At 49.0% G+C, this 15067-nt stretch overlaps 1 pseudogene; it reads right to left on the bottom strand.

The window, feature by feature from the left end:
• The window catches only part of LOC125726951 (contactin-associated protein-like 2), a 252898-nt pseudogene that overhangs the window by 14502 nt on the left and 223329 nt on the right, over positions 1–15067 (bottom strand).

Below are 15067 nucleotides of genomic sequence, written 5' to 3' on the forward strand. Positions count from 1 at the left end.
CCCCTTCACTCCTCCGTATGAATCTTTAATAAGGCAGATAAGCAGCTCTGCAGTCGTGCTGTGAAACAACTGTAATCAGGATGTCCTTGGAAGCATCTACAGCGGAAAAACCGTCAGTGTCACCTGCAAGGTTCCCTCTGAAAGACACAAAACGTGCTCAAAACCTCACGTTTGAAACTGGTTTTGAATTCAAGATGCCCACCTCCTGGTTAGAAACACAAGTGATTTCTAGGAACGTTACAGCGCAGAGCTCGTGCACAGACTAGACAATATTAAGAACTTGCAGCGAGGGGACGTGAGACTGATGGGGAAAGGTTCAGTCGAGACACGAGGGCTCCATAAAGGGTGTGGCTCACAGCACTGACCCCAGATCAGTGCAGATACTGACATTGTACAGACAGAGAACCCAGAAATAACACTGAGGATGATCTGTCCATGAGGGCAGCACTGAACCGTATGCTGGTGGCGCCGCAATGGGTACGGTGCCCATAACATACAGAGGGCATGAATCACAGCCCAAAGCTGTGTCCTGGGGGCATACCCTCTGCACTGCAGCACAACACACATACACCCGTCATACAGCCGTCAAACAGCCATCATACAGCTGTCATACACCCGTCATACAGTCGTCAAACAGCTGTCATACAGCCATCATACAGCCGTCATGCAGCGCTCATACAGCCGTCAAACAGCCATCAAACAGCTGCTATACACCCGTCAAACAGCCGTCATACAGCCATCATGCAGTCGTCAAACAGCCGTCATACAGCCATCAAACAGCCGTCATACAGCTATCATACACCTGTCATACAGCCATCAAACAGCCGTCATACAGCCATCATACAGCCATCAAACACTCGTCAAACAGCCGTCATACAGCCATCAAACAGCCGTCATACAGCTATCATACATCTGTCATACAGCCATCAAACAGCCGTCATATAGCCATCATACAGCTGTCATACACCCGTAAAACAGCCGTCAAACAGTCGTCAAACAGCTGTCATACAGCCATCAAACAGCTGTCATACAGCTATCATACACCTGTCATACAGCCATCAAACAGCCATCATATAGCCATCATACAGCTGTCATACACCCGTCAAACAGCCGTCATACAGCCATCATACAGCCGTCATACACCCATCAAACAACTGTCATACAGCCGTCAAACAGCTGTCATACAGCCATCATATAGCCATCATGCAGCGCTCATAGCCGTCATACAGCTGTCATACAGCCATCATACACCTGTCATACAGCCATCAAACAGCCATCATACAGCTGTCATACACCCGTCAAACAACTGTCATACAGCCGTCAAACAGCTGTCATACAGCCATCATACAGCCGTCAAAGAGCTGTTATACACCCGTCAAACAGCCATCATACAGCTGTCATACAACCGCCAGCGTGACTTAAAAGCTATTTTTAAATATATCATATTGAAAAATTAAACGTCCCTGTTTTCAGATTGCAAAAAAATATCCATCCATCCATTTTCTGTACCTGCCTGTCCTGTTCAGGATCTGGGAACCTATCTGCACACTCACACACCATTCAGTCACACACCAGTTACTCACACATCGGTCACTCACACACCATGCACATCTTTCAGTCGGACCCATAGCGACTTCAATTCAGATTTAAAATTCTAATTTTTAATCTACAATTAGTTTAAATATATAGGCATGAAGAGAATCTCTCCACAGGGATTAATAAAGTATCTCTACTCTGTTCTGTTCTATACTGCTATCACCTTCACATTTGACTGTCTTTGAATCTTTGGCTCCCCCTGGTGTGCAGAATAAATTATTACTGATCCTACCATCTACCACCTTGTCTCGTTTCCATAATATGACCCAGAGGGAAGGAGGAACACATTCTCCTTATAAGGTGCCTGTCTTGCACAGTGTTTTGGCAGGACTCCCAGCTCCCTCACAGCGCTTTGGCAGGGCTCCCAGCTCCCTCATAGCGCTCTCCCTGCCCTGTGCTGGCATCTCACCTGGGCACAGAGAGTCACCGCCTGGTCCGCTGCGTGGCTTTCACCGGCCCACGTCTTGGGTGATCCGGCCACCTTGTCAGGTGTTTCCATCACCATCATGTTGTAGATGCACCGGAGACGCCGGTCATATTCCACCGCTTAAGCTGCTCTGAATGTGGACGTTTGGCTAAACAACTGCCGTGAGACTTAGAAAGCTCAGCGGCCCACAAGTGTGACAGCACTGTCATACGACGGCTGCTTTTATTTTAACGGAGTGAGGAAATCAGAGATGGGGCGTGACTATCTGCAGATGGGCGATTCCAGCCTACGGAGAAATACCCGCCCTGATAGAAAAGCTGAATAAGTTCTTACAACAGAGAGATACAGGACTTTGAAGCCAAAGGCTGTTTAAACTTCACGAATGAAGCAGTCGGATATTGGCTGCAGGATACAGCTAATGTTTAAGCACCAGGACTAACGAAACCAATGAAGTTTGCCAACAGTTTATTTATCCATGGTGATTTTGGTCATATTTACCAAAAACTTTTCCCAGGAAGAGAGCTTTGATGAGGTTGAACTGGGTGTCTGAAGCCTCCGGCAGGGAATAGTTCACTGGGGGGTAGTGGTCCAGCTGTGAGACAGACAGACAGAGAGTGAGGCAGGCGGGCATAAAGACAGTGAGGCAGACAGACAGGCAGGCAGAGGCAGACAGGCATGAAGACTGAGAGACAAGCAGAGACAGAGAAAGACAGACAAAGACAGACAGACAAAGAGACAGACAGAAATACTGAGAGACAGAGACGGACAGATGCAGACAGACAAACAGGCAGGCAGAAAGACAGACAGACAACTAGACAGACAAACAAAAGGTCAGACTGTGGCAGGCAGACACACCAGTAGACAGACAGACAGATAGACCAGCAGACAATGAGGCAGACAGAAACACAGACAGACGGACAATGAGGTAGACAGGCAGACATAGTCTGTCAGAAAGACAGACAGGGAGTGAAATATCAAAGAGAAACCTAATGTAAATATGTAAACACTATCAAGCAATCATTATTGGAGTCTCACAGTATATAACACATCAGACAAGGCAGGAGTTAAGAGCAGCTAAATGAAACCCCACCAGTCCAGCTGCTGAAAGCTGTAACTGCAGCAACACTGATCTTATGCAGTACAATTAGATACATTTTTCCGAAAGCCTCTTGGCTGCCCCCTTGTGGCCACATCAAGTCTGATTTTTGGAACAAAACTGAAATACATGTGCAAAACAGAGACACTTTATGATAATGGTCAGTCATAAAATGAAAGCGTTGACTTGAAGCTTAGCTGAAAGCTTTGTGGAGCCATGCATGGCGATGATGGACAGTGACGTCAGAAAGATGTGAGAGCAAAGAAATGAGGGTGAAAGAATGATGCATCTCCTCAGGAATCCCACAGCCTGTGAGACTACTGTGCATTCACTGGCATAAATAAATTCTTATTTAGCATAATAAAGCTTTTAATAGGGTCTTCTGCATAATGCTGGACATTCGTTTCTTGGAGCAGTTAATTATGCAGCAACTCTACAGTAATTAAATCAGTGCCACGGTTTTCATTTTGGTAAATAATTTCTAGAAAATGACTGTTTTTGCCCCAGTAACTCTTCACTTAGCAGCTTTCAGCTTTATTACCAATCATGCAGTGTGATGCAGTGTGAGATATAATTTCAAAAGTAATATCTGGCCTTAAGGTGTGGGTAGTGCACTATATAGGGAGTCAGCCATTTTGTGGTGCTGTTCGAATCCTTTCATTCCCGTAGTGCACTCTAGAATCGACACTAAGCACACCAAAATGTAGTGTGTAGATGCTGTACCTTACATTGGTTTACTTAGACCATCATGCATTGCGGCATGTCACGTTAGTGTCGGAACTCTGAGAAACTTTGCTTGTGTGTCAACCGCTGTCCGCCCTTATCCACTAGTGAGTTTTCTATATAGTGAACACTATATAGTGAGCAAGTGAGCGAGTGTTCGAGCAAGTGGACATTTCTAACACAGCTCAAGTGTCCGATCAGTACTGACTAACAAATTAGCTCGTCAAACGGCTGCCATTCCTGAAGTATGTCCATTCATGGCTGCAACTGGTGTCCCTGTGTGTGAGTTAATTAATTATTCAAAAAGTCGGAAGGCCCGGTGTCCAGGGGGATGTGACGGCCGGAACGGTGTCAGGGTTTGAACCACGAACGGCCCTAAAGGCGAAGCCAGATATGCACCATGTGCATCTGAAATCTACTGCACCTTAAAAATGCTACATGGCTTTCTGTGAGCATCGCCACGGCAGCACTGCTGCCAAGATAGGAGGCCCTTATCAGGATCTGCCCCCTGTTGTTTCCCTACCTGTCCAGCAGGTGTCACTGGTCAGTCCTTTCCTAGTGTTTGACTCTTCTGTGATTTGTGAATTGACCCACTCCTGCTTCTTGTTGCCCTTAGTCTTTAGTGTTTGATTGTACTTGGCCCACACCTGTCCCTCATCTCGTCCTTGTTAACTGAGTATGTTTGAGCCTGCCTGCCCTTCTTCCTGAGTCGCTCATTGTGTGTTTGTAGCAGTTGTTGCCCCGTGTTCACTGCTATGGTTGTTACTTTGTTGCTCTTCGTTTTGTTTGTTCACTTGCTTTGTTTTTGACCCCCTCTGGCCCTTTTGGTTTCTTGTGTTCTTTTTGGGTTTAACAAAGTCCCATCCTGTGAGCCACAACGTGGATCATCTGTCCTTCACCAATGCCGTCTGTACCAGCGGCAGGAGCTCCCAGACCATGAAAATCACAAATCTGTCAAAATCTTCAATGTATGGAGATGCATAGTAAACATGACTCTGACTGGCTCCAGCTGAGAGCTGATTGGCCCCTGGTGTGCCCCTCCCTTGTCACTCACCAAATTAAAACATATCATTGGTTAATGATAACCCTCATCACTCTGCCTGAATTATGGTTCCTCTATGCCCTCCACCTTAAAAATATCCTAGAGTCTCCCCTGTTTTTCAGTAAACTAACTTACCCATGCAGTAGATTTATGGGGATGAACAGGGTCCAATTAAGCTGCCTCCCTGAATTGTGGAGTTTGCATCTCCAGACTTCCGGCTGCTTGTTTACATGCAGTGCCGTCACTGTATAATGGCAGTGATGCTATAGGCTGACCCACATTAGTAGGGCAGGCTCTGTTGAAGTCTTCATTCTCTGGCAGTGGTGGCACAGGACCTGCATTAGCCAGACAGTTCTGCTCCAGTGGCTCTGAACACCCCTCCCTGCCCCAGGACGTCACCTGAAGCTGGATGGTCCTCTCCACGCGGGAAATGTTGACGTTGTGCGGCTGCCCGTTGGCCATGTTGCGCTGGTCCAGGTTGATGGTGAAGGGCTCTCTAAGACCGCCCAGGTCGTAGCGGATCTGCAGTGTTCCTGTCCGGTGAAAGACCGCCTGTCAGACTCGGACTCACCCCTACAATCAGCACTCGGACGGAACCAGCCGGAACTGGCTCTCAGACACGTCACACTATACCATGCCACTGCACGCCTGACAGGGCTCAATCTGTGAGATGAAAGCGGCCGTCCTCCAGCTCTGAAAATCTCACCGCGCTGTCAATAAATCTGAAAAGTTCTGTGGCAGAATATGGGACCTGTCACACAGCCGAGGAGCAGGTGTAGCTCTCCTGGTTCCACATCTCCCCCCCGCAGAACGTGAAAATGGGTCCTGCTAAACAGGCGGCTGCTTCACGAAAACAAGTTCAAGCAACATTAACCTTCTAGATGTACGGAAGAAACAGAGAGACGTTGCCACGGCTCATTCGGATACAGGATGAGGGAGTCAGGGGCCCGGGGCACCTGAGCACCGCAGAGCTTTCGTTTCATTGCGTTTGCTTTCTCAAGGAACACATTGTTTGAAGCACTAGGTCTGGAAGCACCATGAAGAGCGTGAAGTTATTTCTGAGAGACACTGGCCATGGCTTGTAAAAATCTCCCGATTGGAAAAGCGATTTAAACCATAAAATTTGTTGTTACACCCCCTGGACTGCACAGCAGACGAGAGATACCGTAACAACAATTTAAATGGTTTGGGATGTTTCTCCTACGTTCAAAATTGCCATTTATTTCAGTCAATCAGCGCTTCAAAAAAAATGTTCACAGCAAGTTGACCCACGAATGGCTGATGGTTCAGCCTGGTGATCCACGTTTTCTCCTTGAATCACCAGTGTCACTTTGGACCTCTGCCCCGAGCCACTCCTTCTTCATGCCCCTCCTTATTTAAGCCCTGCCCCTATAGGCCACACCCTCACCAGGCCCCACCCCATATAGGCCACACCCACTACCGGCCCCACCCCCTTCTCACCATTCTGCCGCAGCACCACGGCCAGGTAGTCCTGTGTCCTGGAGCTGATGTAGACCAGGATGCTGGGCACACTGGACGTGCTGAAGCTGAAGGACAGCTCCTCCCGCGTCAGGTTGGTCTCCCGGGACGACGCCGCAGCCAGCTCGGACATGAAATTATACCGAAGAAAGGTGCCTGTCTCAAAGAAGGCCCCCACATCTGCGACACACACACAGACAGACGGAGTCAGAGTCACGGCATCAGCGGGATTAGCATGGAGGCATACTGAGGGCACCAGCAAGCTGACGACATGCAGGGAAACAGGACCAGTGCATCTCAGCGAAATTACAGTAATGCAGGAGAAGAGCCGAGTGCAAAGCCCTTCACCACCTCATGACCACCGTGAACAGGGCAACCTGCTCAGCATCATTTATATAAGCAAGATACATTATTCATTAGCAGGCAGGTGCCAGAGTAAGTAAGCAGATTACGCAGAAACGGTCATACGAATGACATTCTCCATCCTGGAAATGGTAGCTGCTTTGTGTTACTCATCTTTGACATTCACAGAGTATATCTGAATATCAGGCAGACATTCCCCAAAAAAAATCGAAATGCTTGTAGAGATCTGTGGAATAGTGGCCCAACGGCATAACGGATGTAAATAATGACTGGATGGACGCCATACTGTGCGGAATTTCAGGAGAAAGAAGGCAGGAAGGAAGCCGTGGATGCTGGTGTCAGGGAATAAGCAGGTGATCTGCTGCCGAAGATTATCAGTCGCGTCGTGTCAGGCAGCAGAATGTTAGGGGGTGACAGTGCTGACTACAACAGGCAGAGAGAGGACAAGCGTGAAGGCTGGGTGAAGGCTGGGGAGCACAGGGGCAGCTTGTGGATCAAGCCACAGCGTGTCGGTCTCTGGGGGTCTTCGGCGTCCTGTCTGCACTGCCTGGTGCATGCGGGCGGGAAGGTGTGCGGAGACCCCGTCAGTCACTAAGATAAGATGTGCATCCTGCCGGTATTTCACTCCACCTGAGGTGACACAAGGGGGATGTACAGCGAGGATCTGAGTCCCATGTTATGGAGATGGAGGTGAGGGGTGTGATCCACAGAGAACTGTCTGACCAGCTATATTCAGACAGGAACGTGTGAGAACGTGCATTAATATGTATCGTGTGTGAGAGCAGATAGGCCTCTGCTGCTGACCCCTGGCTCAATGAGAGATGACCCCCCTCTGACAGACGCCCCCTAGGGTGTGGAGGACTGCATTGATATGTATCGTGCATGAGAGCGGATAGGCCTCAGCTGCTGAAGACCCCTGGCTCAATGAGAGATGACCCCCCCTCCGACAGACGCCCCCTAGGGTGTGGAGGACTGCATTAATATGTATCGTGTGTGAGAGCAGATAGGCCTCTGCTGCTGACCCCTGGCTCAATGAGAGATGACCCCCCTCTGACAGATGCCCCCTAGGGTGTGGAGCACTGCATTAATATGCATCGTGCGTGAGAGCAGATAGGCCTCGGCTGCTGACCCCTGGCTCAATGAGAGATGACCCCCCCTCCGACAGACGCCCCCTAGGGTGTGGAGCACTGCATTAATATGCATCGTGCGTGAGAGCAGATAGGCCTCGGCTGCTGACCCCTGGCTCAATGAGAGATGACCCCCCTCTGACAGATGCCCCCTAGGGTGTGGAGCACTGCATTAATATGTATCGTGTGTGAGAGCAGATAGGCCTCGGTTGCTGAAGACCTTTGGCTCAATCAGTCGCTGCAGGACCAAGTGCCAAATGCTTAACTAGCATTTCACTTAATCCACGCTAGGAGATTGGAAAGTGCAAAGTCACTTCCTTCTGACGCTGTCATCAAACACGGTACGTAAAACCAGGAGCAGCTCCAGTAGCTGCTGATCTCCACGCGCACGATTAATAATCACGGCTCCGTTAGACGATGCGAAGTCAGGCCCTCTGGCTCGCAGACGGACGGCACACGGAGGTCACCTTTGGTGCAGAAGGTGCCGTCGAACGCTGTGTGGCTGCAGTCACATGAGTAGCCGTTGTACTTCTCCACACACTTTCCCCCGTTGCGGCAGTACGTGCCGAAGCTGCTGCAGTGGCCCGAGCAGCCGGGCTTCACCCCGGGTGTGACCTTTGCCCTCTCCTCTAGGTCGAGGGTCACGCCGTTCATCTTCAGGGAGCGGATGCAGCCCAGGAAGCCTCTCTGGCCTCCAGCGGCACCTTCGATGAGAGAGGGAGGGAGAGACTGTCACAGGGTTTGCAGAAAATGGCTTACTAAGAATGTTAAAGGGAGTTAACGAGAAAACGTTCTAGTAGAAGGGATAATTAAATTGACCAAAGGTGTATGTTGACGCGCTGGTCATACCAGGGTTTGCAGCTCTCATGCATCTGGTGTAACCCTTTCAGGCTCTGCTGCTCATCCAAGAAATCGTACCGCAAATGTATATTAATCCATTATAAACTTAGCTACATCAAAAGCAGTGGGACGGTTTGCAAACCTTACAGACTATTTACAAGGTAATAAAACTGCTACATACATGTAAATGCAAGTGCAGACTTGTATCACATTGAAAATGTCACTCCAGCCAGCTGACCACAGTTGGCAGCCTTGGATATGGACACTTAGCATAGTGAAGTGGCGTAAATCCACTAGCAAAGTGAGAACTGAAAGCATTGCGCTCTTTCTGAAGTTTGGAACACAGCCCCCAAATCCAGGCACTAATCCTTTGTGTCAACAGACGTGGGACACAGAGAGATTAACTTCTGCGACCTTTCGCTGTGACTGTGTGATCCTCACCTTCCGAACACACGGGAGTCACAGCACAGTCTGTGAGCTCAGGCAGACATCGAAGCATTTAAATGGGCGAATCACAAATGCAAGGGCAATAGATCAGGCCCAACCATGAAAAAAAATTCTACGCTTTAGCTCAGTCCCAAGCAACCGTCTTTACATATAGCTTAATTATGACTCACGGGGATTTAGTGATAAAGAACTTTGTATGCAAGGTTTGTAGGTTCAAATTACATAATTTTTGGGGTCTTTTATAACTATTCAGAGAAAAAGCAAACAAAAGCAGCAAAACAAAATAATAAAGTGTATGTGAGACGTGTCTCGATGCCTGAAGTAGCTGTTATGGTACAAGTACTGCTTTAAGATTAATTTAATTCACTTTGTGCACAGAAAAACAAATCATTTCATTCATTTGACAGGAGAGTGAAACAAACCCACTTGCAGGGACCGATTTTCTCACCTCCACAAAACAGATGAGATTAATATCATAACACTGCAATTACACTGTTTATACTATTAATGCTTCACTTCGTACACTCACAGCGGCGGGCTCCCTCGTGCTATCGGCACAGCTTCACTGCTCTCTAATTAAGCTTGGAGGGGCCTCCTAAGAGAGTAGCAGGCCATCGATGGCAAGCACAGTGCTAAAACGCTCTAGAAATGATTGGATCACCTAATTGATGTACGTAGGTAACAACATAATGAAATTGTATGAAAAAATGTTACTTACTGTCACTTCAGTGAACATTGCGACGCAATAAAAGCTAAACTACTGTCCTCACAGGGTGTAACCTGTGACACAGGGAGGTCACCTATAGTAATATCTTCACAGGATGTAACCTGGGGCACAGAGAGGTTACCTACTGTGCTCACAGGATGTAACCTGGGACACAGAGAGGTCACCTACTGTCCTCACAGGATGTAACCTGGGGCACAGAGAGGTCACCTACTGTCCTCACAGGATGTAACCTGGGGCACAGAGAGGTCACCTACTGTCCTCACAGGATGCAACCTGGGACACAGAGAGGTCACCTACTGTCCTCACAGGAAGTAACCTGGGACACAGGGAGGTCACCTACTGTCCTCACAGGATGTAACCTGGGGCACAGAGAGGTCACCTACTGTCCTCACAGGATGCAACCTGGGACACAGAGAGGTCACCTACTGTCCTCACAGGAAGTAACCTGGGACACAGGGAGGTCACCTACTGTCCTCACAGGATGTAACCTGGGGCACAGAGAGGTCACCTACTGTCCTCACAGGATGTAACCTGGGGCACAGAGAGGTCACCTACTGTCCTCACAGGAAGTAACCTGGGACACAGGGAGGTCACCTACTGTCCTCACAGGAAGTAACCTGGGACACAGGGAGGTCACCGACTGTCCTCACAGGATGTAACCTGGGGCACAGAGAGGTCACCTACTGTCCTCACTGGATGTAACCTGGGATACAGAGAGGTCACCTACTGTCCTCACAGGATGTAACCTGGGGCACAGAGAGGTCACCTACTGTCCTCACAGGATGTAACCTGGGACACAGAGAGGTCACCTACTGTCCTCACAGGAAGTAACCTGGGACACAGGGAGGTCACTTACTGTCCTCACAGGAAGTAACCTGGGACACAGGGAGGTAACCCACTGTCCTCACAGGAATGTGAAACATGGCGAGCACGCAATGCAACCCGGGAGACAGCAAGAGGCAATTCACAGAGAACAGATGTGAGAAACATGCAAGCAATGTAACTACTGCAAACAACAACTCACAGCAAATACCGGTAAATTACGCTATGAATCGAAATAAAAGCAATTTATTGCATCTTACATTATTCTCAAAGCTTGACGCAATAAACAAGAATATTCAAATAAAGTGATAATCAAATGTGCAGCTTCAGTGAGGCGCACATGCTTGCTTATGGACAGAAATAAAAAATGCAAATGCTAGCTGAAGGTGTAAAAATGAAGAAGAAGAGTGTGCAGAGGAGAATGTAAATGAGAACGTTCGAGGAAAGCGACTGCGGTCCAATTCCGAGGGATAAGTGTGGAAATTAACATTAGCTAAATAATCTGAAGCTGCAATGCTAGACAGCCCAACTTGTACTTTTTCCATTTGGATGGACGCAATATGAAAAAGTGAGCGTTGGGTGAGCAGCGAGTCTGACGCCGGGATGCTGGCAGGCCCTTGGCGGGGATTATAAGCGGCGTCTTGCTCATAAGGACCAGGCACCCTAAGCTTTTCATTTCATGTCTCATTATGCAACTTTAACGTCGCCGTTTTTGATGTAAGAGCACAAAGTCTTAATCTCAGTAGAATTAATACTCCAATGTGTCTTTGTGTTGATGGCGCAGCCATTATGCAAATCCGGAGCGATTCTGCCAAGCAAATTAGGAAGTTTTCTGGTTCTGAAAGGTGTCGGAAAGTAGGAGGTCGCTGCCGCTGAGCGACCGAAGTTTCCTGTTGCCGCCCTGGAGTTGCGTTACATACGGCGCGCAACACAGACGAGGGATTTTAAGGGGAGTCTGGGGATCGCAGAGAAGACAGATGGAACTTTTAATGAACCTCTTTCAGATTCTGAGGAGTTTTTAATCTCTCTGTAAACACGAGACGCGAAGATCCATGGTCTGCGGAGGACGTCTCACCTCAGAAAACCTGTTTTCAGTCAAGTCTACGAATGTGAATACAGGCTTGAATCCACCCGACCCCCTCACACTGAATAATTTGCAACGATCCGCCTCTGCCTTGTTCCCATTTGGCCAGCAGGGGTCGCTGCTCATCACCTTGTTGCCAGTCCCTTCACACCTGTCTCTCTGCCGCCTTGTATACATGTGCCCTTCCTCACTCTGTGCCCCAACTCGGTCAGTGTCGTCGGTAGTGTTCTGTGTCCACATGTGTCCCAAACATGCTGCATCTGGGTCGCGTTCCACCCGACCCAGAAAACTTTAAAGATTATTACTGCAACATCTAAAATATCAATTTATTTACTAAGATATGGATTTTATTTCTCATACCTCAAAAGGTTGCTAGTTTCAGGTGGGTAACATAATTAAGAGGAACTATAAATGATGTCATTTGATCCATTCTCAGTAATTCTGGTCAACAGTACTGGCCAAAAGTACGCGGACACCAGCATGTCCAACGTCTCAGTCAGAAACCAAAGATATTTTATATGGAGACATAACAGCTTCCACTCTTCCGGAAGCCTTTTCACGAGATGCTAAAAGAACATTCCATACTCCCATACTCCGATTAATAAATACAATCATCAGAACTGATTTCTGTAATGGCAGAAACGGTAGATGCAGGAGGGAGAAGGAAATGCGTTGGAGAGCAATGAGTGCAAATGCAGAGAATGGCACAGATCGGATGCGCTGAAGCCATTTGGCAGCAATTACCGCAGCCTTGGTTGCTGACAGCATCGTAATTCTACTTTTCCCGGACCACAGCTGAGCCTCGACTTGTAGCAGTGGATTGTGGAGATATGAGTAACCTCCGAAAACCTAACAGGCCACCACGGCCTGCCAGTGAAACGGCCCCGTTGGTTGAGTGAAGACAAGCCCTCCGCAGATATGTGGGCCACCTCCATTTTGTCACCTCCATGCTCCCTGGCAGTGGAACGGTCCACCAGCAGGAATGGAGGGGGGGGAGACTGTACATCCCCATTTCTCCAGGCGCAGTGTGAAGTCCTGTTCCTGCACTTTTAAAACTCTGTGGCATCACCCACACCAGATTTCACCGTATGGCTGAACCACTCACCTGTACACAGTACGTCAGCATCAAGTCAGTGAGTCACATGACCCTGCCCCCCCCTTACCCACGTAAAGCTGGCTGTAGAGCTCCAGGCGGGTGTGTCCCTGGGGTGGCGCCGGCCGCACCTCCCGGTACTTCTGGTCCAGCTGCAGGACGGCCTCCTTGACGTTGCGCTCGGCGCTGACCCGGTGCCATTGGTCATCGTCGAGCGGCGTGGGAGACCGGACCACTAGCTCCACGGGCCCATTTCCCACGTCAAAGGAGAAGGAGACCGTGGTGGGGGCTGAATTTTTGGGGTGGGGGGGGGGGTTGGGGTGGGGGTGTAGGAGCACAGTCAGGACCTCCTGCATCTGCAATACCTCGCGATAATGTTATCAGTGAGGTTCTTACACATGACATCATTTAGCAGAGACTGTTATCCAAAGTAACATACATTTTTTTGGAGCAATTTCGGTTACAGGTCTAATGGTGACATCACTGTGTTGTCCACGAGATTTGAAACGGCAACCTTCCGAGATTGTAAGTTCTATCTCCGAGGGCCACAATCCACCCACAAAGTAAAACAAAAATCACAGAATTTACTGCCACGCCCAGCTCGTACGATCCTCGTGTGTGCCACGCCCAGCTTGTACGATCCTCGTGTGTGCCACACCCAGCTCGTACGATCCTCGTGTGTGCCACGCCCAGCTCGTATGATCCTCGTGTGTGCCACGCCCCCTGATTATCCACGTGTGCTCCCCCTATCGTACCCAGCTGTGTCCGATTATTTTCGCCCAGTCCTGTCTATTTCAGTCCACGTCTTGCCTTCGTTCCTCGTCCGTCATTGATGTTAGTTCTACTGTTATGTCCCGTACTACCCGTCCCTTTAATAAAGCCCCGTTTTCCCCGTATTCTGCCTGCCTGCCTGATCTTTCCTGCCCGCCTGCACGTCCAAAAACCCGCGATCCTGACATTTACAGTATTTAGCATGGAAATCTCATTTATATTATGTTGACTCTCTTAATTGTAGTGCTTCTGCATTTTAAACCACTACTAACCCTTGTATCCTTTGTAACATTTTTATATATATATATTAATATAATTTTAGTTACGTTTAGTTTACAATCACACGTGCACAAACTCGGGAGTGATGTTGCAGTCATATCAGTGCCAAAGGCATCCCTGCGTCTTGGTTGATCTGAGGTCCTGCAGTGTGTCAGGACTCTCATTTCTGCAGACAGGCATGTGGAGCTGCTTTACATCTCAGCTGGAGATGAGCCGGACTTATTTGCAGTCCAAAGACAAAGTGAAATCTGCCAGGAGAATTCTGTATAAGAAAAAAGAACTTAAACGTACAATAAAATAACAGATAAATCTCACTGCACATCAACAGAATATCACCAAGCATGACGAAATACGACGGACATTCTGGTGCCTTTGCAGGGGCGGGGCCACAGGGGAACTGGCCCCTGCCGAAAGCTGATTGGCCCTCAGAGTGCTCCCTCGCATGTGAATCGATTTAAAACACATCATTGGTGAATAAGAAGTTTGGCCCCTCTTTATGAATTAAGGCCTCTCGTATGCCACCCTGGGCCACTTAGTGAAAAGTGACAGTCACACCCCAGTCCACTAGGGGGCGCCCAGGAAGGAAGAACGCTTAGGACATGAGGATCATTAATGTGTGGCTGCACGTTGTTTCTTTACTTGTGCAGCTGTGTCCTGCGAATCATCTTGTCCAGCCTGTTCTTTTCAGCTTGCCACCTGGAGCAGCTTGAGAGCCCCCCACCACCAATGAATGCATGCCCCCAGGCGGCCATGTCCGCAGAGCCACCATCGGGGGTGCCCCTCCCCAGCTCCCCCCTGCCGCTCGCCTCCTCTCTTCAGGGAGCCATTTGCCCGCTCCTCCCCCCAGGAGGCGGCTCTGCAGTCACGTCATGTCACGCCCCGGGGGGCCTTAAATCCACACAATCACCCTGATTGCCGAGGCCATCAGCACATGCTGACATTTAGATGTAGGGGATTATAGCAGCTATAATCATGTCCCCCAGCCTGGATCCCATATCCCCAGCCTGGATCTCACATCCCCAGCCTGGATCTCACATCCCCAGCCTGGATCTCATATCCCCAGACTGGATCTCACATCCCCAGCCTGGATCTCACATCCCCAGCCTGGATCTAACATCCCCAGCCTGGATCTAACATCCCCAGCCTGGATC

Source organism: Brienomyrus brachyistius, unplaced genomic scaffold (assembly GCF_023856365.1).
Source record: "Brienomyrus brachyistius isolate T26 unplaced genomic scaffold, BBRACH_0.4 scaffold81, whole genome shotgun sequence".
In the NCBI taxonomy this organism is placed as follows: domain Eukaryota; kingdom Metazoa; phylum Chordata; class Actinopteri; order Osteoglossiformes; family Mormyridae; genus Brienomyrus; species Brienomyrus brachyistius.